A 25,854-nucleotide genomic window follows, 5' to 3' on the forward strand; every position below is an offset into this window, starting at 1 on the left:
AATTGCAAATTTTGAATGTATACATTTTGCCTGTCTACTAGGCTTACAAATAAGTGGTAATTTAATTATACAAACAAAGAGACTATTTTAAGTTGCAAAGAAAATTAATCTTTCCTTTCTTCTTATCTAAAATAGAGAAGATATTTGCCTTCTTCTTCCTTCCCTTAATTCATGCTCCTTAAAGCTCTTAGGCTGGCTTTTGTAAGTCCCAAAGACTTGGGGAGAAGTTTTAAACTGATAAATAACTTTCATAATACATGTTTTTCTCTAATTCATTATGGCTTCCTTTTTTTCCCTTCATTTTTATTTAAATTCTAGTTAGTGAACACAGAGTGCAATATTGGTTTCGGGAGTAGAATTCAGTGATTCATCACTTACATACAATACCCAGTGCTCAACACAGGTGCCCTCCTCAATGCCCATCTCCCAGCTAGCCCATCCCCCACCCACCTCCCTCCATCAGCCCTCAGTTTGTTCTTTATCTTTAAGAGTCTCTTATGGTTTGTTTCCCTCTCTCCCTCTTTTTTCCCCCTCCCATATGTTCATCTATTTTGTTTCTTAAATTCCACATATGAGTGAAATCATATGGTATTTGTCTTTCTCTGACTGACTCATTTTGCTTAGCATAATAACACTCTAGCTCCATCCATGTTACTGGGAATGGCAGGATTTCATTCATTTTGATGGCTGAGTAATATTCCATTGTAGATATGTACCACATCATCTTTATCCATTCATCGGTCGATGGATATTTGGGCTCTTTCCATAGTTTGGCTATTGTTGATAACGCTGCTATAAATATCAGGGTGCATGTACCCTTTGAATCTGTATTTTTTGTATCCTTTGGGTAAATACCTAGTAGTGCAATTGCTGGGTGGTACGGTAGCTCTATTTTCAACTTTTTGAGGAACCGCCATACTGTTTTCCAGAGTGGCTGCACCAGCTTGCATTCGCACCAACAGTGTTAAGAGGTTCCCATTTCTCTGCATCCTTGCCAACACCTGTTGTGTCTTGTGTTGTTAATTTTAGCCATTCTGACAGGTGTGAGGTGATATCTCATTGTAGTTTTGACTTGTATTTCCTTGATGATGAGTGATGTTGAGCATCTTTTCGTGTGTCTGTTGGCCATCTAGATGTCTTCTTTGGAAAAATGTCTATTCATGGCTTCTGCCCATTTCTTAATTGGATTATTTGGTTTTTGGGTGTTGAGTTTGGTAAGTTCTTTATAGATTTTGCATACTAACCCTTTATAAGATATGTCATTTGCAAATATCTTCTACCCTTCATAGGCTGCCTTTTAGTTTTGTTGATTGTTTCCTTCACTGTGCAGAAGCTTTTTAACTTGATGAAGTCCCAGCAGTTCATTTTTGCTTTTGTTTCCCTTGCCTCTGGCGACGTGTCTAGCAAGAACGGCCGAGGACAAAGAGATTTCTGCCTGTGTTCTCCTCTAGGATTTTGATGGCTTCCTGTCTCACATGTAGGTCTTTCAGTATGGTTTCCATTTTGAAACCAGAAGCTTCTAGCAGTACCTCAGAAACTGGACCTGTTATGTGTTGGAGTCTCTGCTTAATGCTTCACAGGCATCACCTCATTTAGTCCACGTAACACTACTGAAGTGGGCACTTTTAAAAATAGAGAATGCATATTCCTTAATCAATTTTGACAAATGCATGACAGAGAGCATTTTCATCACTTCAGAAAGCTCCCTTGTCCCCATCCCATATAATCACTGCCACGCATACACCAAACAACCCCTCATCTGATTTCTATCAAAATAGGTTAGTCTTTACTCTTTAGAATGCCATGTAGTATATATTTCTGTGTGTATTTGACTGTATTCACTTATAAATATCCACGTTGTTGGTTCCACGAGTTACGACCTAGGAGGCCCATCTTTATAAACTCAGCTACAAAGCTCGAGAAATCAAAGAGGGAGAATGACCACAGGCTGACATTATACAGAAAGCTACAGAAAGAAACAGCTCTATGAATTTATTTCAAGGAGATATTTATTCACTCCTTTTTTTTCTGAATAGTATTCTATCGTATTGACATACCAGTGTTTGTTCATCTGCTGGTGGACATTTGAGCTATTTCCAGTTTGAGGCTATTACAAAAAATAAAGAAAGAAAACCCCTATAAATATTCATGCACTGATCTTTGTGTGTCTATGTGTCTTTATCGCTCTTGGGTATTCACTGAGGAGTGGAGTGGCTGGCCATATGGCAGGTGTATGTTAACTTTATGAGAAACTGCCAAATAACCAATGTGTTTGTAAAACTTTACATTGCTACTGGAAATGTATGACAGCTCTGGATGCTGCACTTCTTTGCCAACACTTGGTATTGTCAGGCTTTTTAAAAAAATGTTATCCAATAAAACATTCTTATGTGTTCAATTTACATTCCCTGTTGACCAATGATGTTAAGCATCTTTCATATGCTAATTGGCCATTCATGTGTCTTCCTTTGGGAAGTATCCAATTTTTCCCCCCATTTTTAATTAGGTTCTTTGTCTTCTTGTTACTGAGTTATAATAGCACTTTATATATTCTGGGTAAAAATTCCTTGTCAGATAAATAGTGAATGTTGGCTCTGGCATGTATTAGCTGTGCTAGAATTTAAGCAAAGCATTAAGTAGACATAGTGGAAACTTGCTGAAATCGTAATCAATTATACATTTATAGACCTAAGATAACACATTCCAGGTAGGAGGAATATAAGACAAGAGGGAGTCAGACTTCCCAGTTCAGACTGCTTTTGTGATTTCCATTGACAAGAGGTCACAGACAAAGCCCATTGCTGCTGAAATCAAAGGTATTGACTCATGCCATAGCCATGTAAAAGTTAAATTAGCAAGATTATTAAGCAAATACATTCTGGTTAAATCTGGAGCAAGGGGAAAAAGCTGGATCCAGGAGGTCAAAGCAGTTAGTTACATAGGAAAGCATAAAGTTGAGGGTACTCGTTTCTTTCTATACCCTAGAGGGACCAAGCAGAAAGGTCATCCAATGAAACAAAGGTGCACACAATCAATGGGAAATCAACCAGGGGGTCCTTCAGTAAAAAATTATAAAATAATAAAATAAAATAACATTAAAGGTAGTGGAGAAATGATTTTAGAGGTGTAGGCACTACTTCTTCTCCTACTCCAGGACCCACTGACCAAGGATTGGACGCCTTCTAAAGGAAATAACTTGCCTACAGAGTGTTGCTGAAGCTAGACAGCTCCTGGCCACCTGTAGCCCTCTGCATAAAAAGCTAAAAAAAACTTTTAAGGATGATTTTGACTGTGTAGATTTGTCTCCTTAACTATGACGTGAAAGGTCAAGAGCTTCTACAAAAGGGTGAGGTTTCTTCATTCCTCGCTGAATCTGTGGTCCAGAGATCGGTAGAAAGGATCAGTCAGAGAATGGAGGACAGTAAGAGTGGGTTTGTTAAACTGACATAAGTTCTTGAGAAGGGCGGCTTTTTGAGTAGAATATGGTGTATCTTCCTCTCCTTTTTATGTATTACTCCAGTTTGGCTTCCCAGGGATTTTTACTAAATATTATACATTAAATTAAAGTAATAGAACAAAGTTACAAATAAATTTTTTTAAAGATTTCTTTTTAGAGAGAGGGAGAGAGTGTGAATGTGGGGGGAGGGGCAGTGGGAGAGAGACTCTTCAAGCAAGACACCCTGCCCCCACCCCCGAGCATGGACCCCCATGTGGGACTCGATCTCATGACCCACGAGGTCATGACCTAAACTGAAACCAAGAGTCGATGCTTAACCAACTAAGCCACCTAGGCGCCTCACAAATAAAATTTTTAAATTATAATAATTTTCAAACACCACACTTTAAAAGCTAAGTCACTCCTCATGGGATGTACTCTGGCCATTTACATCTGGTCATCTGTTCTTGGTGATCCACACCAGAATCCAACCCAGTTGTACATTAGCACCAGTGACTCTCCTCTGCTCTATGGTGGACATGGTTTGAACTATGGAGGGACATTCTGTGCTTGCATCCCCTGGTGTTGCAGGGAGATGTGTCTTGTGTCCAGCTTGACTCCATTCTCCTAAAGGTACAGTTATGGCCCCGCTAGATTCCAGGCAAGCCTTGTACATGCAGAAGACCTTCTACCACCATGTTTCTGGTGTTGCAGGGAGATGTGTCTTGTGTCCAGCTTGACTCCATTCTCCTAAAGGTACAGTTATGGCCCCGCTAGATTCCAGGCAAGCCTTGTACATGCAGAAGACCTTCTACCACCATGTTTCTGGTGTTGCAGGGAGATGTGTCTTGTGTCCAGCTTGACTCCATTCTCCTAAAGATACAGTTATGGCCCACTAGATTCCAGGCAAGCCTTGTACATGCAGAAGACCTTCTACCACCATGTTTCTCCAAATGGGTGCATATATCTTTAAGGAAAGGACAGCTAGCAAATTGAGCACTTATCATATGCCTGGCATGGCCCGGAGTGTTTTGACGGGCATTAACTCATGCCGTCCTCATACCAAAGTCCTATGAGATGGGTGCCATTATTATCACTTCTTATGGAGGAGGAAACAGGCCCCTGTCTACCTCCCTGTGGTTTTGAATAATCGATCCTGGGCTCTTCTTCTCGCCTTTCCACATAGCAAAAGTCACAGGTGTTTTGTTTCTCCCTCTAGAACTGAAACCACTTAGACTATTGTTGATCCACTACCAAGTGTATAGGGTTAGTGAAGCACATTCTTTTCTCAAGGCAGAGGTTCTCGCTTTTACTCACTGCCTGGTGACATCGTTCTTGGTCTGGCTGTATTTTAGGAGGCAGGATAAGAGGTATTTGCAGAGCAATTTCAAAGCCTTGACCTTTGACGTACCAACTTGCATGATACATTCCTGATTAAGTTTCAATCAGGGAGTTTAGTTCTTTAAAAAAAAAAAAATCAGTGAAAGAATTTATACCGTACATTAGCTCAGTTCTCCTTGGGCAGTATATTCATCGTGCCATGATTCCATTTCCCTCTCTTGTCACGAACTTTGCTGATTGCTCAACTTCTACTTTTGGCTCCTCCATGACCTTTGTAAGCCCTGTCACCTCCATGTATCTCAAATTTCCTCACCTGTAAAATGAGAAAACCCTTTGCTCCTTTGCATGCCTGCTAAGGCTTCACTGGGATGCTGTCATTTCTTTAAAATGCTGAGGGAGATAAAAGTGCCCAACAAATGTCTCATGGCAAGTCGCTCCAAGCTTGTCATGCTGAAGAGCTTAAGACTCTTCATGAGCTCCCCACCGCCCTGAGGACAGAGTCAAGACTCTTGGCATTCCTACAAGGCCCTCAGCAACTGACTGCTGGTCAGCCCTCTGAAGCAACCTTTGAGCTTCTGGGACATGCCCGCTTCCCCAGCCTCTGGGCCTTTTTACATACACTCGTATTTTGTCCGAACCCCCTCTCCTCTGTCCACCTCTGTGGGACCATCTCCTACTCACTGGGTTCAGCTTTGATGTCACTTCAGGATTAGTTTCTCACACCCTACGTCTGGCACCATGGGCATACCAGAGTATTTCCACAGCCTCTCTTCTTTCCTCTATCTATCCCTTCACTTGACCTTCAAAGTTTTTTATTGACTCCACTGAACCTACACATGGCTGGTGCTCAATTAAACATTATTGAATTATAGAATGAATACAAGGATGAGTATAATTTGGGGAAAGGGTGGGTTGTTGCAATTTCTCCCAAGAGCGAAAAAAACGAGAGCTCCTAAATGTTTATGTATAGCAAAAGATAAACAGAAGTTCCATAAATGTCCATTTTTGTGAACCCGGAAGATTATCTGGAAGGTAAGGATGAGGCTCAGGGTAGAAGCGAAGAGAACCTGAATCATAACACGCACAGCAGTGAAATTAGGCATTGCGGGGCTGTTGGTCTGCATGCCAAGGGCAGAGTGAGCTGAGAGCCATTGCGGTGACTTTGCTGTGTGGCCTGAGTGGACAGCCATTTTCCATCTCACTATTTGTCTTCTTAACAGCCCTTTCTTCAAGGAGTCCATTTGCCCGCGTGTGAAGAATCTGGCCAATCGTCCCCCCTTTCCAGCCTCTGACCAACGGCCCTGCCCAGGTGGCTTTAAGTGGTTGAGTTTTGCCAGCTCACTTCAAAGGTCTAGACTTGTGAACAAAAAGCACAACAGGCCAGGCAGGACAATCCCGCCCATAGCCAAACATAAATGCATCTGAGAATGAGACGCAGATTCTCTCCCTCACCACGGTGTTTCGAGGGCCGTTGGTGCTCTTGAAGAAACCCCAGGCCCCCTTTCTTGGAGCTTTGATGTACAACTGGAACTAATGCACGGCAGGGCACTGCACCCTGTTTTGAATTTAGCCGTCCTGTTGAATTTGAGCAAAACTCCCCTTACAGGAGAATTAAACAATAACCACATCACAGGGAAGTCTTCAAGTAGCAGCAAACATCTGCTGCAAGCGGAGTGACAGGCACACGGCCCTAATGGCCCCCAACCCCCACTGAAGATGTGCAGATGTCTTTATAAAGGAAGAATTTTGTTTGTGAGATGCTTTTGGTATGGACTTGTTCTTTGGCTCATGTTAAATGGGGAACTTAGCAACCTAGTGAAAGCAGCCATTGTGTCTCCACCCTGTAGGGCCAAATTGTTTCCTTGTTCCTTCTGGCTTCCCGAGGCTGAAGGAAGTCTTGGTCTATCTCAGTTGGTAAGTGGAGCATCGTCAGCACGACCACACCTACTGTTGCCGGCGGGGCACTGTAGTCTTTAAATAAAGCCCTGAGTTTGAGTTCTGACTTGGGTTCTAGTCCCTGCATTGCCGCTGTTAGCTGTGTGGTCCTGGGTTAGTCATTAGTCATTCCCATCTGCAAAAACCAGCAGTGGGACCCAGTGGTGTCTGTGGTTTCTTCCAGCCCTAACATCTGACATTTCTGTCCCAGGCCTGGCTCTGGGCTAGAGAACTATTAGCGTGAAACTGGATCAAGGAAACCTCATTTAAGATGGAGGCGGGAAGCCAGAAGGGGGAGCTCTCACGCCTCCCTGCTGGTCCTTGTCAATGGCAGACCCATGGGGAAGAAACACACCTTGCATTGCCAACTGGAAAAAACTTACACTTGACTACCCCAGCAGGGGAAAGAAAGATTTTCTCCTCACCCAGCAACAGCCCAGCCAAAGACAGACTGTCACACCTCAGCCAATGAAAAAGCCACCACACTTCTGGCTCTCAGTTTATTCCAATGGACTTTTTGTTTATAATAGCCGGTCTCCAATCCCCTCTTTCCTCTCCTTTGTTCTGCAGGCTTGCCTACGGTTTGGCCATAGTTCACATGTCCCAAATTGCAAGTCTCTGCTCTTCTCAAATAAGCCCATTTTTGCCAGTAAAATAACTGACAGTTTTATTTTTCAGGTTAACATTAGCAAATTTCAACCCCACTTACACCGCTGATATGGCGTCTGTCCATCAAGAGGTAACATAGAGCTGTAGCAATGATCTAGGAAATTTAGTCAATTTGTTTTAATTTTTATTTATTTATTTCGGAGAGAGAGAGAGAGAGCGATAGCACACAAGTGGGGGGAGAGGGAGAAGCCCGCTGAGCAGGCAGCCTGATGAGGGACTTGATCCCAGGACCCTGGGATCATGACCTGAGCCAAAGGCAGATGCTCAACCAACTGAGCCACCCAGGTGCCCAGTCAATTCGTTTTAAATCACCAAAGGGGGTTAATCAGTCTCCAGAAGCCAGCTCTGAATTATTGTCTGTTTTGGAGACATTTACGAGATATTTTCCATATACATTTCCCTTGTGTGGTATAGTCTCTGGGAGTTAACTCAGGGGCAACAAAAGCAGAGATCACAGAAATGTTAGGTCATTCCAGCTCATTGCAGTTTGTTTGTAACCATGCATGAGGCACGTACCCAGAAATACAGAAATGAATGAAGCAGAAGAATTTTTTCCCATCCACTCTATCCTGGCTCATGGAGACATCACCAGGAAGACGATTCTGTGAACTCCCACCCCAGATACTCTTGATATCCATGTCCCTGGGGTAGACCGTGTCCACATTCTCTTGTCGTAAACCAAGGGTGAAAATGTTTGAAATCTCAACCCCCTTCCAGGTTCTATAGGAGTCTTTTATTTATTTATTTTTTAAGATTTTATTTATTTATTTGACAGAGAGACACAGTGAGAGCGCGTACGCACAAGCAGGGGGAGTGTGAGAGGGAGAAGCAGGCTTCCCGCTGAAGCTCGATCCCAGGGCCCTGGGATCATGACCTGAGCTGAAGGCAGACGCTTAACTGACTGAGCCACCCAGGCACCCCTATAGGAGTCCTTTAATGACCAAGCAATGTCATTTAACAAGTCGTCCCCATGAAAATGGAAGATGGCTGTTTGCAGTCATTTTACATTGGCTGCCACCAATTCCAAGGCCCAGCCCAATGCTGCTGCTTTGGGACATCCTAATTACAGCGTCTGCATTTACTAATACCCTTGAAGAGACTTTGGAGCCTAGAGGTGACATCGAGGTCAAAGTCATTTTTGCTGCCATGAGCCCAGTCAGAGAACCAAGGAGAAATTGCTCACAGGGCACTGGTTCTTCCCTCCTTTCTGAACTGTGTTTTGAGTTAGTGGATGGCTTAGAAATAAAGGATGGTTTTGCTTATCCCCACCAGCTTCCAGAGACTGAAATGGTAGCTCTAACACAGTCTACAGAGCAAGATGGCACACACTCAGGTTGGTCTCTGGTAAATTCTAACCTCATTGATGCTTAACACCATGCCGGGCCTGACTTAACACATGACACCAATCAGTGTCACAGAATCTGATCCCGTCAGCAGGAGATGCTCCTCTTTTGGAAGGGCATTCTTCCACTTTTTCTCCCCAACCTCACAGTCAATGCCACCTTCCCACCCCTTCACAGCCACAGTAGGGAAAGAGATATCAGCTGTACAACCTAGTAACCCACGGATAGGGAGGTGGGCTGGAAAGTTCCCTTTGCCAAGGGAGTGGTGGCGAGTCCTTACTTGCCCTTGCTCCAGGCCTGCTGCTCACTCTCAGCACACAATCAAAGCTGAGTGAATCAGGTTCTCCCCTGGACCCGAGGGCCTGAAGTAGCAATTTACTACATGGGACCAAAAGAGTGATCTGGAAGAGCTAATGAATGTCTACCATTGCTTGACTTTGCTTCCTCATGCAGCCTTCTACATTGTCATATCTGACTCAAGATCTGTCAAGTGCTCTTGCACAAGTTTATGTTCCCCCAGAGTCCCCTTATTACCAAGAAAGACACCAATTTTTCAAGAAAGGAAAGCAAATACTCTAGTAGAGTGCTATTTGCCTTGCTTAAAACACAAATGGGATACATGATGTATCGTTGGATTGGCAGAATTAGCCATCATTATGCCAAAATATGAATTCATTTGGCCCAATCAAGGGAGGAAACTTCAAAAATCAACTTTTTACTTGACTAAGTCATCAGGCAAATTTATTCAAAGCAAGCAAATTACTACTCCTAAGTAGGCACATACAAGATGCCTTTGAGAATTAGATGCCTCATATCTCAATATCTCTAGTAAAATTCTGAACTCTTGAAGTCAGACAGCTATTTTTGTTTGTGCAAAGGTCTTGCAACTTCTAGCATATTGCCCAGCACATGGTAGGTGCTCAAAAATTATTTACAGAATAAATGAAAGCAGAATTAGTAACACCAACTGGAGTTAATGAAGACAATAACCGATTATAGGCCCAGCCTTATTCACAGATATCATAGACAGTAATGGACATGATGTAGGTATTAGTTAGTCTTCTCCAGAGAAACAGAACCAACAGGAGGTGTGTGTGTAGAGAGGTTTATTTTAAGGAATTGGCTCCCGTGCTTTTGGGGGCTGGTGAGTCTGAAAGCTGCAGAGTAGGCCAGCAGGCCAGAAATCCAGGGGAGATTTGATGCTGCAGCTTGAATCTGGAGACTATCTGGAGGCAGGATTCCTTCTTCCTCAGGGGATCTTGGTCTTCCGCCTTTAAACCTTCAACTGATTAGATGAGGCCCACCCATATTCACCGGCTTTCTCAAAGTCAACTGATTTATATATTAATGTCATCTAAAAAAGTCTGTGAAGACAGCAACATCTGAAGTTGAGTCAGAGCTATGTGACACCTAAGCCTAGCTAAGTTGACACCTAGAATTAACCATTGCAATGTGATTTGAGTTGTACAGGATAGAATACTCAAGTGAGGAGTATCTCTCCACCAGCGACTGAAAGTCCACCTTTAGAGCAGCGGTTCTCAAACCTTAATGTACATCTGAGTGACCAGGAAGCCTAAGAAAGATGCAGATTTCTGGACCCCACTCCAGGAAAGTCTTCCTCAGAAGCTCACAGCTGCAGTCCACACATTGAAGCATTCCAGAAACTCCAGTAAAGATACTTCTGCAAGGTGTACCTTGTGTGACATCATATTATGAAGTCATTTTGTTATCTTAATGACTTCTTAGTAACTCATAAATTCCCTTTGAAATTACAACCGGTAAACAAAGCCACATAATATTCTCTGTTGCCGGTAATCAGAGAAAAGCAAATTAAAACACTTGCCTTAGGTTGCTAGAGCTGCCCTAACATAGTACCACAGACTGGCTGGCTTGAAAAACAGAAAATTATTGTCTCACAGTAATGGAGGTCAGAAATTCAAGATCAAGATGTCCGCAGGGTCAGTTTCTTCCAAGGGCCATGAGGAAAGGAGCTGACCCATGCCCCTCTCCTAGCTTTGACCACCTTTGATGTTCCTTGGCTGATAGAAGCATCACTCTGATTTCCGCCTTCACCCTCACGTGACATTCTCGTGTGTGTGTGTGTGTGTGTGTGTGGCCTTCTTATAAGGATGCCAGTCCTGAGTAGTGCCCACTGTAATAACCTTTTTTTAACTAATTACATCTGCAAATGACCCTGTTTTCAAATAGGGTCACATTCTGAGGTCCTGGAGCTTAGGATTTTAACATAGAAAGGTTTTTTTTGGGGGGGGGACACAATTCAATCCATAACAATAATAATTGTATTGTACCAATTTCCCTCAGATACATTCAGTAAATATTTGAAGACCCCATCTGTAGGAGATGACACAAGGAAAAGAGTTAAAGCTCCCTACACGGTGTAGGGGTAGGGTAGGGAGTTCTCTATTATCAGTTCTCTATCAGATTCTTTGTTGGATTATTTCTTTGAAGTCTTGATTATCCTGGAGGTAAGTACTATAAAAAACCCAAACATTTCCCTAGAGCCCTTTTCTAGAGATATTCTCCATGGAAGTTTCTCTCTAAGTTTTAGCTTAGGCCAGTTCTGCTCTAAACCTTAGAGAGAAACTCTTCCCTCATTTTCCTGGAAACACTCCTGCTACATTTGGCCTTGGCTCATCAACAAGGCTGCAGATAGAGGCAGAGAAATGTACTAATGTGGTCTGAATGTCTTAGGTAGTGCGTAAAGATAAGAATAAAATAAATAAAGGTTTAGAGATGGAGAAGAAACAAATCAATATGTCATTACTCACAGGAACATGATTGTGCATGTAGAAAATCCAAAGGCAACTATAGCTAAAAATACTAGAATTGAAAGAGAATTTAGCAAGGTCAGAGAATATCACATCCATTGTATTTCTATATAACTGCAATAAGCAATTCAAAAATAAAATTGTAAAAATGGTATCATTTCCAACAGTATCAAAGCATCACATACCTAGGAATAAATCTAATGAAAGATGGCAAGACTTCAAAAAAAAGAGAAACCCACATTACTAAGAGAAATTAATGAGGACCTAAATGTGGAAATCAACCAAGTTCAGGAAGCACAAGATACACTATGGTGAATTTTTCAATTTCTTTTCTGCAGAGTCAATGCGATCTGGATCAACATTCCAACAGGATTTTGTGAAATTTTGCAAGCTGGTTTTAAGATTTGTGTGGAAATAGAGATGGTCAATAATGGCTAAGGCAATCTTGGGGAAGAACAAAGTGGAGAGACTTTCCTTGCTGCATTTTGAGAATTACTGTGGACTACCGGAAGTTAAAAGGGTGGTATTTGGGCCAGGAGAGACAAATATGCTGACAGACCAGGAAAGAGAATCCAGAAACCGACCCACTCGTATATGGACACTTGGTTTATAACCAGATGACATTGCAGAGCACTGGGGAAAAGGTGGGGAAAAGGTGGTCTTTTCAGTAAACAGTGAAGGATCAAATACATCTCTATGTGGGAAAATGGAGAAACTTGATTCCCACCTTACACCATGCACAAAAATCAGCTCCAGGTGGATTTTAGAAGTTACTGTGAAAGTTAGAACAAGAAAATTTCAACAAGCTAACAGGAGAATATCATCAGCACCTTAGGTTAGGAAAAGACTTGTCAAGCAGGGTACAAAAAAAACCCCAAACCTGGGGCACCTGGGTGGCTCATGGTTAAGCATCTGCCTGTGGCTTAGGTCATGATCCAAGGGTCCTAGGATAGAGCTTAGTGTCAGGCTCCCACCTCTGCAGGGAGTCTGCTTCTCCCTCTCCCTTTGCCTCTCCTCCTGCTTGTGCTCTCTCTGTCTCTCTCTGTCTGTCTCTCTCTCTCAAATGAACAAATAAAAAAAAATTTTTTTTAAGTAACCCCCCTAAACCAGAACAAAACCCCACCAACCATAAAGAAGAAACAGAAAAATTGCAATGACTACATTAAAATTCAAAATTTCTATTGATCAAAGACACAATTAAAAAAAAAAGACATGACAAGGCCAGCCACTGTGCAAAAGAATATAACCACAACAAAGGGTTCTTACCCGGAGGATACTACGTAATTAAGGAAAAAGATAGTCCACCAAGTAGAAAAGTAGGCAAGAGCCTTGAACAGGTAGTTCATAAAAGAAGATCTCCAAATGGCTAATAAAGATTTGAGAAAGTGTCCAACTTTATTAGTAATCAGGAAAGTGCAAATTAAAACTATAGTAAGATTCAGACACTCAAAATGGAAAAGATAGATGGTAGCAAGTACTAGCAAAGATAGGGAGCAACTAAAACTCTCACATGCTGTCAATGGGAGGGTAAGTTTGTACAACCCTTGGACATGGTTTAGCATTATTTTCTGTACTTTTTTTTTTATTATTCTTATGTTAATCCCCATACATTACATCATTAGTTTTAGATGTAGTGTTCCATGATTCATTGTTTGTGCATAACACCCAGTGCTCCATGCAGAATGTGCCCTCCTCAATACCCACCACCAGGCTAACCCATCTTCCCACTCCCCTCCCCTCTAGAACCCTCAGTTTGTTTTTCAGAGTCCATCGTCTCTCATGGTTCGTCTGCCCCTCCGATTTCCCCCGCTTCATTCTTCCCCTCCCACTACCTTCTTCTTCTTCTTTTTTTCTTTCTTAACATGTATTGCATTATTTGTTTCAGAGGTACAGATCTGAGATTCAACAGTCTTGCACAATTCACAGCACTTACCAGAGCACATACCCTCCCCAGTGTCTATCACCCAGTCACCCCATCCCTCCCACCCCACCCCCCACTCCAGCAACCCTCAGTTTGTTTCCTGAGATTAAGAATTCCTCATATCAGTGAGATCATATGATACATGTCTTTCTCTGTTTGACTTATTTTGCTCAACATAATACCCTCCAGTTCCATCCACGTTGTTGCAAATGACAAGATCTCATTCCTTTTGATGGCTGCATACTATTCCATTGTATATATATACCACATCTTTATCCAGTCATCTGTCGATGGACATCTTGGCTCTTTCCACAGTTTGGCTATTGTGGACATTGCTGCTATAAACCTTGGGGTGCACGTACCCTTTCGGATCCCTACTTTTGTATCTTTGGGGTAAATACCCAGTAGTGCAATTGCGGGATCATATGGTAGCTCTATTTTCAACTTTTTTTTTTTTTTTTAAAGATTTTATTTATTTATTTGAGAGAGAGAGAATGAGAGAGAACACATGAGAGGGGGGAGGGTCAGAGGGAGAAGCAGGCTCCCTGCCGAGCAGGGAGCCCGATGCGGGACCCGATCCCGGGACTCCAGGACCATGGCCTGAGCCGAAGGCAGTCACTTAACCAACTGAGCCACCCAGGCGCCCCTCTATTTTCAACTTTTTGAGGAACCTCCATACTGTGTTCCAGAGTGGCTGCACCAGCTTGCATTCCCACCAACAGTGTAGGAGGGTTCCCCTTTCTCCGCATCCCCGCCAACATCTGTCATTTCCTGACTTGTTAATTTTAGCCATTCTGACTGGTGTGAGGTGGTATCTCATTGAGGTTTTGATTTGGATTTCCCTGATGCCGAGCGATATTGAGCACTTTTTCATGTGTCTGTTGGCCATTTGGATGTCTTCTTTGGAAAAATGTCTGTTCATGTCTTCTGCCCATTTCTTGATTGGATTCTTTGTTCTTTGGGTGTTGAGTTTGATGAGTTCTTTATAGATTTTGGATACCAGCCCTTTATCTGATATGTCATTTGCAAATATCTTCTCCCATTCTGTCAGTTGTCTTTTGGTTTTGTTGACTGTTTCCTTTGCTTTGCAAAAGCTTTTTATCTTGATGAAGTCCCAATAGTTCATTTTTGCCCTTGCTTCCCTTGCCTTTGGCGATGTTTCTAGGAAGAAGTTGCTTTGGCTGAGGTCGAAGAGGTTGCTGCCTGTGTTCTCCTTTAGGATTTTGATGGACTCCTGTCTCACATTGAGGTCTTTCAACCATTTGGAGTCTATTTTTGTGTGTGGTGTAAGGAAATGGTCCAGTTTCATTCTTCTGCATGTGGCTATCCAATTTTCCCAACACCATTTGTTGAAGAGACTGTCTTTTTTCCACTGGACATTCTTTCCTACTTTGTCAAAGATGAGTTGACCATAGAGTTGAGGGTCCATTTCTGGGCTCTCTATTCTGTTCCATTGATCTATGTGTCTGTTTTTGTGCCAGTACCATGCTGTCTTGATGATGACAGCTTTGTAATAGAGCTGGAAGTCCGGAATTGTGATGCCGCTGGCTTTGCTTTTCTTTTTCAACATTCCTCTGGCTATGCGGGGTCTTTTCTAGTTCCATACAAATTTTAGGATTATTTGTTCCATTTCTTTGAAAAAAGTGGATGGTATTTTGATGGGGATTGCATTGAATGTGTAGATTGCTCCAGGTAGCATTGACATCTTCACAATATTTGTTCTTCCAATCCATGAGCATGGAACGTTTTTCCATTTCTTTGTGTCTTCCTCAATTTCTTTCATGAGTATTTTATAGTTTTCTGAGTACAGATCCTTTGTCTCTTTGGTTAGATTTATTCCTAGGTATCTTATGGTTTTGGGTGCAATTGTAAATGGGATTGACTCCTTAATTTCTCTTTCTTCTGTCTTGTTGTTGGTGTATAGGAATGCCACTGATTTCTGTGCATTGATTTTATACCCTGCTTCTTTACTGAATTCCTGTATGAGTTCTAGCAGTTTTGGGGTGGAGTCTTTGGGGTTTTCCACATAAAGTATCATATCATCTGCAAAGAGTGAGAGTTTGACTTCTTCTTTGCCGATTTGGATGCCTTTTATTTCCTGTTGTTGTCTGATTGCTGTGGCTAGGACTTCCAATACTATGTTGAATAGCAGTGGTGATCCCTGCCGCATTCCTGACCTTAGGGGGAAAGCTCTCAGTTTTTCCCCATTGAGAATGATATTCGCTGTAGGTTTTTCATAGATGGCTTTTATGATATTGAGGTATGTACCCTCTATGCCTATACTCTGAAGAGTTTTGATGAAGAAAGGATGCTGTACTTTGTCAAAAGCTTTTTCTGCATCTATTGAGAGGATCATATGATTCTTGTTCTTTCTTTTGTTAATGTATTGTATCACATTGATTGATTTGCGGATGTTGAACCAAACTTGCAGCCCAGGAATAGATCCCACTTGGTCATGGCAAATAATCCATTTAATGTACTGTTGGATCCTATTGGCTAGTATTTTGGTGAGAATTTTTGCATCCATGTTCATCAGGGATATTGGTCTGTAATTCTCCTTTTTGATGGGGTCTTTGTCTGGTTTTGGGATCAAGGTAATGCTGGCCTTATAAAATGAGTTTGGAAGTTTTCCTTCCGTTTCTATTTTTTGGAACAGTTTCAGAAGAATAGGTATTAATTCTTCTTTAAATGTTTGGTAGAATTCCCCTGGGAAGCCATCTAGCCCTGGGCTTTTGTTTTTTGGGAGATTTTTGATGACTGCTTCAATTTCCTTAGTGGTTATAGGTCTGTTCAGGTTTTCTATTTCTTCCTGGTTCAATTTTGGTAGTTGATACATCTCTAGGAATGCATCCATTTCTTCCAGGTTATCTAGTTTGCTGGCATAGAGTTGCTCATAATATGTTCTTATAATTGTTTGTATTTCTTTGGTGTTGGTTGTGATCTCTCCTCTTTCATTCATGATTTTGTTGATTTGGGTCATTTCTCTTCTCTTTTTGATAAGTCTGGCCAGGGGTTTATCAATCTTGTTAATTCTTTCAAAGAACCAGCTCCTAGTTTCGTTGATCTGTTCTACTGTTCTTTTGGTTTCTATTTCATTGATTTCTGCCCTGATCTTTATTATTTCTCTTCTCCTACTGGGTTTAGGCTTTCTTTGCTGTTCTTTCTCCAGCTCCTTTAGGTGTAGGGTTAGGTTGTGTACTTGAGACCTTTCTTGTTTCTTGAGAAAGGCTTGTATTGCTATATACTTCCCTCTTAGGACTGCCTTTGCTGCATCCCAACGATTTTGAATAGTTGTGTTTTCATTTTCATTGGTTTCCATGTATTTTTTTAATTCTTCTTTAATTTCCTGGTTGACCCATTCATTCTTCAGTAGGATGCTCTTTAGCCTCCATGTATTTGAGTTCTTTCCAACTTTCCTCTTGTGATTGAGTTCTAGTTTCAAAGCATTGTGGTCTGAAAATAGGCAGGGAATGATCCCAATCTTTTGGTACCGGTTGAGACCTGATTTATGATCTAGGATGTGATCTATTCTGGAGAATGTTCCATGGGCACTAGAGAAGAATGTGTATTCCGTTGCTTTGGGATGGAATGTTCTGAATATGTCTGTGAAGTCCATTTGGTCCAGTGTGTCATTTAAAGTCTTTATTTCCTTGTTGATCTTTTGCTTAGACGATCTGTCCATTTCAGTGAGGGGGGTGTTAAAGTCCCCCACTATTATTGTATTGTTGTCGATGTGTTTCTTTGCTTTTGTTATTAATTGCCTTATATAATTGGCTGCTCCCATGTTAGGGGCATAGATATTTACAATTGTTAGATCTTCTTGCTGGATAGACCCTTTAAGTAGCATATAGTGTCCTTCCTCATCTCTTATTACAGTCTTTGGTTTAAAATCTAATTTGTCTGATATAAGGATTGCCACCCCAGCTTTCTTTTGGTGTCCATTAACATGGTAAATGGTTTTCCATACCCTCACTTTCATATCTGGGGGTGTCTTTGGGTCTAAAATGAGTCTCTTGCAGACAGCATATCAATGGGTCTTGTTTTTTAATCCAATCTGATAGCCTGTGTCTTTTGATTGGGGCATTTAGCCCATTTACATTCAGGGTAACTATTGAAAGATAGGAATTTAGTGCCATTGTATTGCCTGTAAGGTGACTGTTACTGTATATTGTCTGTGTTCCTTTCTGGTCTATGTTGCTTTTAGGGTCTCTCTTTGCTTAGAGGACCCCTTTCAAGATTTCTTGTAGGGCTGGTTTTGTGTTTGCAAATTCCTTTAGTTTTTGTTTGTCCTGGAAGCTTTTTATCTCTCCTTCTATTTTCAATGACAGCCTAGCTGGATATAGTATTCCTGGCTGCATATTTTTCTCATTTAGTGCTCTGAATATATCCTGCCAGTCCTTTCTGGCCTGCCAGGTGTCTGTGGATAGGTCTGTTGCCAATCTAATGTTTCTAGCATTGTAGGTTACATATCTCTTCTCCCGAGCTGCTTTCAGGATCTTCTCTTTGTCTATGAGACTTGTAAGCTTTACTATTAGATGTCGGGGTGTTGACCTATTTTTATTGATTTTGAGAGGGGTTCTCTGTGCTTCCTGGATTTTCATGCCTGTTTCCTTCCCCAAATTAGGGAAGTTCTCTGCTATAATTTGCTCCATTATACCTTCTGCCCCTCTCTCTCTTTCTTCTTCTTCTGGGATCCTAATTATTCTAATGTTGTTTCATCTTATGGTATCGCTTATCTCTCGAATTCTGCCCTCGTGATCCAGTAGTTGTTTATCTCTCTTTTTCTCAACTTCTTTATTTTCCATCATTTGGTCTTTTATATCACTGATTCTCTCTTCTGCCTCATTTATCCTAGCAGTTAGCGCCCCCATTTTTGATTGCACCTCATTAATTGTCTTTTTGATTTCTACTTGGTTAGATTTAGTTCTTTTACTTCTCCAGAAGGGAGAAGGGTTTCCCTAATAACTTCCATATTTTTTTCAAGCCCAGCTAGTATCTTTAAAGTGATGATTCTGAACTCTAGATCTGACATTGAACTAATGTCCGTATTGAGTAGGTCCCTGGCAGTCGGTACTACCTCTTGTTCTTTTTGTTGAGGTGATTTTTTCCGTCTTGTCATTTTGTGCAGAGGAGAATAGATTAATGAGAGAACAAAATGCTAGCGGAGTAACAACGTCCCCAGAAAATATACTCTAAACAAATCAGAAAAGATCTGAAGCAGTGGAAAAAGAAACAGAAAGAGAAAAAAAAGAAAAAGAAAAAAAAAGAAAAAGAAAAAGATAAAGATAAAGATAAAAACAAACAAAACAAAACAACAGCAACAAAAAAAACCAGAATGTGATCAAATATGATCAGGCTGGTATATAGATCAGTGCCACACGCTAGATTTGGGGTGTATTTTGGTCTTTTAGAAGAAAGTGCCTCCCAAAATTTTAAAGAAAGAAAAACTTATATATGTACAAAAATAAGGGTTGATATGATGAAGGGATGGAATATGACTGTAAAGATGGAAATTATAAAAAATTTTATAAAAGGAATTGATAAGACGTTGTTTGAAAAAAGAAAGAAGAGGATTTAAAAAAAGAAAAAAGAAAAAAAAGGGAGAGAATGTGATCAGGCAGGGGAGTAGAAAAAACCATATACTAGAGATTTAGGGTATATTTTAATCTTTTAGAAGAAACTATCTCAAAATTTTAAAGAGAGAACAACTTATATATATATGCCAAAAATACGGGTAACTACTATGAAGGGATAGAATATGACTCTAAAAATGAAAAATAAAAATGTTTTTTTAAAAAAAGGGATTGATAAGATGTTGGTTGAAAAAGGGAAAAAGAAAAATTCAAAAAAAAAAAAAAGAAAAAAGACAGTTAAAAAAATTAACTTTGAAAGACTAAAGAATCATGGTAAAAAAGCCATGAATTCTATGTGCAGTATTCCCCTAGCACTGGAGTTCTGCTGTTCTCATTGATCGGTAAACTCGGTCTTGGCTGGCTGTTCTCGCTGATCTTCGGGGAGGGGCCTGTTGCCGTGGTTTCCAAATGTCTTTGCGGGAGGCGGAATTGCCCCACCCTTGCCCCCTCCCGGCTAAGTAATCTGCTCGGGTTTGCTCTCCCGAGCTTTTGTTCCCCGCGAGCTTTCCGTACAACTTTGGAAGCGGAGAGTGAAAATAGCGGCCTCCCAATCTCTGCCCCGGAGGAGCCGAGAACTCGGGGCCCCGCTCCTCAGTGAGCCCCCAGAGAAAAGCCATCAGTCACTCCCGTCTCCCCGGTCTCCAGCCGCACTCCGTGCTCACCTGGCCTGTGACCGCGCGTTTCTATCTCTGGCACCCGACTCGGTGTGGATTCTCCAAACCCAGCAGATCCCTGTGGTGCACTCCCGTGCCGCTCCTCCCGTGGGAGGAAGGTGAGTCTCCCCGGATCTGCCGCTTGTTGGGTCCCTGCTGGAGGAGCAGTGGCCCAACTGTGCCGCGGATCACGGTTTATGGAACCCCGAGCTGAGAGCCTGCGCCTCGGCTCTGCCTCTGCAGCTGGCTTCCCCCTCCGATACCTAGGAGCTCTGCCGCACTCAGGCACCCCCGGTCTTTCTGTGACCCCGAGGGTCCTGAGACCACACTGTCCCGGAGGGTTCCACCCCCCGCTTAGCCACCGGAGCGATGTCCCTCAGCGGAGCAGACTTTTAAAAGTTCCGATTTTGTGCTCCGCGGCTCTATCACTTGCCAGAAGCGGCCGATGGAGGCCCCTCCCCCGCCATCTATCCTCCCGAATATCACCTCGGATTCACTTCTCCACACGCCCTACCTTCCAGAAAGTGGTCGCTTTTCTGATGGGAGAGTTGTTGCTCTTCTTTTCTTCAATCTCCTGTTGAGTTTGTAGGTGTTCAGAATGGTTTGATCCCTATCCAGCTGAATTCCTGAGAGGAGATGAAATCCAGGTCTCCTACTCCTCCGCCATCTTGCTCCACCCTCTATTTTCTGTACTTTGATAAACTCATGACCAATGACAGCAATTTTGTGCGTGCATGTGTGTGCATGTGTGTGTGTGTGTGTAAAGACTTGTACAAGAATCATCATAGTAATGTTACTAGTACTGGCCAAGAGCTAAAACGACCTAATGTTTGTCAACAGAATAGCTAGATAAATAACCTACGGTCTATATTTATACAATGAAATACTATAAAGCAAAGCTAAGAAACAAACATTTGCTGCTACGTTTAACAACATGGAAGTATTTCACAGTCTTTACATGAAGTGAAAGAAACCAGAAATGAAAGTCTTCACACAGTATAATTCCATTCATCTAAAGTTCAAAAGTATGCAAAATTAAAAGTTGGAGTTTGAGTCAGAATTGCCTCCGTCTTTGGAGAGGAGGGAAAGGCAGTGCCGGAGAGGGACTCAGGGACTCTTCTTCTTGGTTAGGGATGTGGTTTTATTTCTTGATATGAGTGATGGTAGGAAGGTGTATTAAATTGGAGCCAATTCATCAAGCTACATGTTATGGTTGCATGTTACATTTTCATAAAAAGAACTTTTGGATTCCTTAGGTTACTTCGTAGAAAAGGTAAGGAAATTTGAAATAGAGAATAAAATAACAAAGAAACTGTAAAAATAGAAAACGCTTAGAAAGGCAAAGGATTCACCTTGAAATCCACATCCGAGCACTAAGAGTTTCAGGAAAAGGTTTCAGAGGAAAAGTGGAGGAGAAAATTATCCAAGAAATAATCCAATAAAACTCCCTAGAACTGAAATTCAAAGTAGCCTCCTAATGTCCACTTAAATGGGTGAAAAAAGTAATACACCAAGGCACATGGTTTCAGAATACCAGGGACAAAGAGTGGACCCTCAGATCTTTCAAAAAGAAAGTTGAGGAGGGCCTGCCTTGAGCCCATGCACCATGATTAGTGCTGGACTGAACAGTCTGCAGCAGACCCTGAGGGAAATCAATCCTGATTCTTTGAAAAAAATGGATGGTATTTTGATGGGGATTGCATTGAATGTGTAGATTGCTCTAGGTAGCCTTGACACCTTCATAATATTTGTTCTTCCAATCCATGAGCATGGAATGTTTTTCCATTTCTAAAGCCCTATTTTGTTAATCTTAGCATCTCATGGAGGTCCACTTCAGCTGGACCTTCAGCACCTCAGCATAGGCCTGGAAGGCTTCTCCAGGGTCTTCTTTGCTGAGGAAGAATGGATATTTCCTGCAAGTTTATAAAGATCACCAGCTGCATTCTGGGGTGTGGCTTTTTCCTAGACCCCTTTTTCCTAGATCCTTTTCCTCTTCTTCAGCTCTGTCCCAGAGCTTTTCCTCTTGTGTGAAACCTCCTGGATGGTTTCTGCACCAAATGACATCCTCAGGCAGGGTCTTCCTCTTCAGTGGTCTGCTCGGTGCCCCTGTCCTTCAGTGTCCTCCTGTCTTCATCTGAGTGATCTCTCCTCATGGTGCCTCTTCCCTACCTTCTGCATCTCTTAGGGCTCCTCTAGTTTGGAGTCCTTTCCTCTGAGTCTGCCTCATCTTCCTACAACTCCAAGTTGGTCCAGTGGTGGCGGGGGGTTGGGGGGGAGTCTTCCCGGACTAAAGACATTTTTAGACAGGCAAGATCTCAGAAAACAAAGACTAAAAAACAAAATAAAGCAGAAAACCCTTCCACACACACTCTCTTAAGAAGCATCATAGGTACTTTGTTGAAAACAAAGAAGTAAATAGAAGAGAAAGACAATGACTTCATAGATCAGGAATCCAACAAGAGAGAAATGAAACAATCTGCAGGAAATGCTGGAGAGAGATCACGAGCTGCTTGTTGTAAAACAAACCCAGAGAGCTGCCTCTGCACATGGGCGGGATGGCCAAGGGGTCCAGGGGGAAGGTCTCCGAGACAAAGAACGAAACTTGTAGATGACCTGTTTTATAGGATTCAGACAGACATATACGTCCAGCAGAGACATTTACTAACTCCAGGGAAAGCATAATTTGTTCAAGAAAGGAAATGTAATCAGAGCTCAATAAAGAGTTACGCTGCAAGTATTTACAGGATCACAATATGAACACCAAGTCTAAAAATTATTATGTAACACAATTGGGTGGAAGGGAACATGAGTGTGGAAAGCTATGGAATTCTTCCTGGGAAAGTGGCCGATCTACTTACTAAGCCACATCTGAACTACCAAGCAGAAGTCCCTTGCGCTCACCATCTGGGCAGCCTTCCAGCCATGCAACGTTTTTAAGCAGTTATTAGGCAGATGTTGCTGATGCTGTACCCTCGGTAAATGGAATCTGGGGCAGCCTTGAAAGTCAGCTCTCAACTTCCCTCTGAATCCCCCTTCCCACCCTGGCAGTCTTCTCTTCTGACTTAAGGCTATAGGCTCTCAGATGGTGAGAATTCATCTTTTCTCTTTGCTTTCGCCTTCCCAAATCCATACTCCCTCTTTACCTGCACAAACTATACACTCAGTACTGATGCCTTTTTAAAATGTCCTTTACTAGGTAAGTGTGGATACATTCCCATGGGTGTTCTTCGTTCATCTCTTGAGAGATTCTATTTCGTGAGCAACACCCAAGCTGTTTGGTACACCAAGGCTCATGAACAAAGCAGCTGTTCTTACCGTCACGGAGCAGAGGTGATGGCAAGAGAGGGAGCCCAATTTTGCTGGAATCTGAAGGTGACTGGGGGTGTGGTTTCTGGTCCTGTCTTAGTGAACATAGTTGTTAACTGTTTTCTGACTCAGTTTACCATTCCTTTTCCCTGACGGGTTTGGAGTTCCTCAAGGGAATAAACATTTGATTTATCTTTAGTTTTCCCTTTCATGCCTACCAAATTACCCATAATGTAGCACCTTCTCAAAAACATTTTTTTTTCTTTTTTTCTTTTTTAAAGATTTTATTTATTTATTTGACAGAGAGAGACACAGTGAGAGAGGGAACACAAGCAGGGGGAGTGGGAGAGGGAGAAGGGTTAAGCTTCTCCCCGCTGAGCAGGGAGCCGACGTGGGGCTCGATCCCAGGACCCTGGGATCATGACCTGAGCTGAAGGCAGATACATAACGACTGAGCCACCCAGGTGCTCCTCAAAAATATTTCTTTTTGAATTGGTGAATCGAGTAAACTTAGTCCCCTTGGCAGTAACACGAATATAACCCTCCCCCTGACCCCAGGTTCGAGGGGCAGAATCTGAGGGTTTTTGAACTGATTAAATTCCCTGTTGATTATTCCCCCTCCTTAACTCTATGTCATGTTTGTTCTCTGTTGATTTATTTTTGCCTCCAGGCTCTGGGTCCCATTCATTCCTTTGAATGTTGCCTTAAAACTCTGATTCTCAGCCTGTGGTAACAGCTCCCATTATGTAAAGGGATATTGTAAAAGTGCCTAGAAATTTTTAGAACAATAACAATTTAAATTCCCACCCATTATATATTAAATAAATAAAGCATGTTTAATCTGGGTGGAGGGAACTGGAGAGGAAGCTACAGAATCATATCAACAACAGGATGTTGCAACTTCCAGAAAGTTGGGAAATGCTTGCCCCAGAGGACCAGAAATAAACCCATGTCCTTTGATTGGTCCTGGGCCCCGCAGTCTATAGCAGACCCTGATAGAAATAAATCTCGTTAAAGCAATATTTATTTTGCAATTTTTTTTAAGCAATCGCAAATTGGCTTTAATGTGGTTGTGGCGTGTCCCTTCAGAGGACACTGTCTGCTGGGTTTTGTCATGGGGGTTTAAAAGCAAAACAAAAATCAGAAGAGCAGCCTAACTCACACATTCACTAGGAAGTGTCCATACTCTTGCTACAGCTGTAAAAGAAACAGGTGCTGCTCACCAGTTTTGTCCACACAGCGTGTGGGAACCGTGACAATCATCATCACAAAGGGGCCTCACGGTTCAAACGGTCGTTTTAACAATACTCAGAAGAGTTCCAAAATTCAGTTATTCTGAAGTCAACAAAATGTTCCTGGAAAATGCCTGAACTTTTTTCTACTTATATCTAAAACTTTGGAAACCACCCATGCTATTTTTATTCTGTTAGGGGCGACACTCAAGAGGTAGATGAGGAATATTTTTTCTCTCTTCTCAACATCTGGAATAGAACAACATCCTTCATCTTCTCTGCAGTTTTTATTTTTTGAAGTGTCTTCCTCTCTCCCAAACTGCATTTGTCTGAGAACGACTAGGGGCGGCCGCCACCACCCACCCACCCAACAATGGGACCACGGCAGCCACGTCCTACGTGCACACCATACTGGGGTGTGGACAGTCCTTTCCTGGGCTTCGCTCCACTCCCTGCCTTCGTGTGTTCTTCCCTTTCTTCTGAATATGATCTGAGAATAGCAGACGATCAATCAGAAGTATTTAAAAATTTAAGTCCCTTTTGTAACATCTCTTTCAATGACTATGTTGACCTTTGTATCCTATTATATAACATGATTAAAAGAATTGGTTGGGCTTAGCTAACCGTTTCCCCAGTATTATGCTGAACACAGTTCTCTTTTTTATTTATTTATCTTATTTATTTATTTATTTTTTTAAGATTTTTTTTTATTTATTTATTTGACAGAGAGATAGAGAGAGAGCACAAGTAGAGTGGCAGGCAGAGGTAGAGGGAGAAGCAGGATCCCCGCTGAGCAGGGAGCCCGATGCGGGGCTCGATCCCAGGACCCTGGGATCATGACCTGAGCCGAAAGCAGACGCTTAACCGACTGAGCCACCCAGGCGCCCCCACAGTTCTTTTTTAAAGTTCAGTTTAATTCATCGATTGATTGGCTGGTATGTAGAAAGCAATGATTGTTTTAGGGAGAGTAGAGGGTAATGCATTTTCTAGATCCTTCCATAGTTTAAGATGCCTTCCTATTAATGTCACTCATAAATGACAGTTTGACTGGACATAGCATTCCATTGTAGCTCCATTGTTCTGGAAGAGAACATGAAGAGAAGTCTGTCCATTCCTTTGCAGATAGCTTTTTTAATTATATTTCCTCAGTTATTCCTGCCTGGATATATAAACATTTTTTTTATGCTTGAAATTCAAATTCTTCCCCTTTCTTTTATTTTTCTCTGGTACTCAGTAAGCCTTTTGATACAACTAAGCCTTTCCCTTGTTTGGAAAGCTTTCTTCCAATTATTAATTATCTTTTTTCTTACACTTATTCTCTTTTCTTCTTCAGGATCCTTCTACATTGCTTGCATTTTATTCTGCAGGTCTGCATTATATTTTTCCTTTTGTTGTGTATGTGTTCTGCTGGTGTTTCTCCTTCTTGGTTTGTAGTCACCCAGTTGATATTCTACAACAACACACCTGTGTTGCCCTGACTTCCCTGGGGCTCTCCATTTAGTGATAAACGTGATCACCTATCAGATCATTTACCACCTCCATTCAGCGCTTTATGATTTTAGAAAGTTGTCTTCTCTGAGTTTATAGACTTAAAGT

This window comes from Mirounga angustirostris, unplaced genomic scaffold (assembly GCF_029215605.1).
Source record: "Mirounga angustirostris isolate CCGP_5_RB_7025 unplaced genomic scaffold, mMirAng1.0.hap1 SCAF_6, whole genome shotgun sequence".
NCBI lineage: Eukaryota > Metazoa > Chordata > Mammalia > Carnivora > Phocidae > Mirounga > Mirounga angustirostris.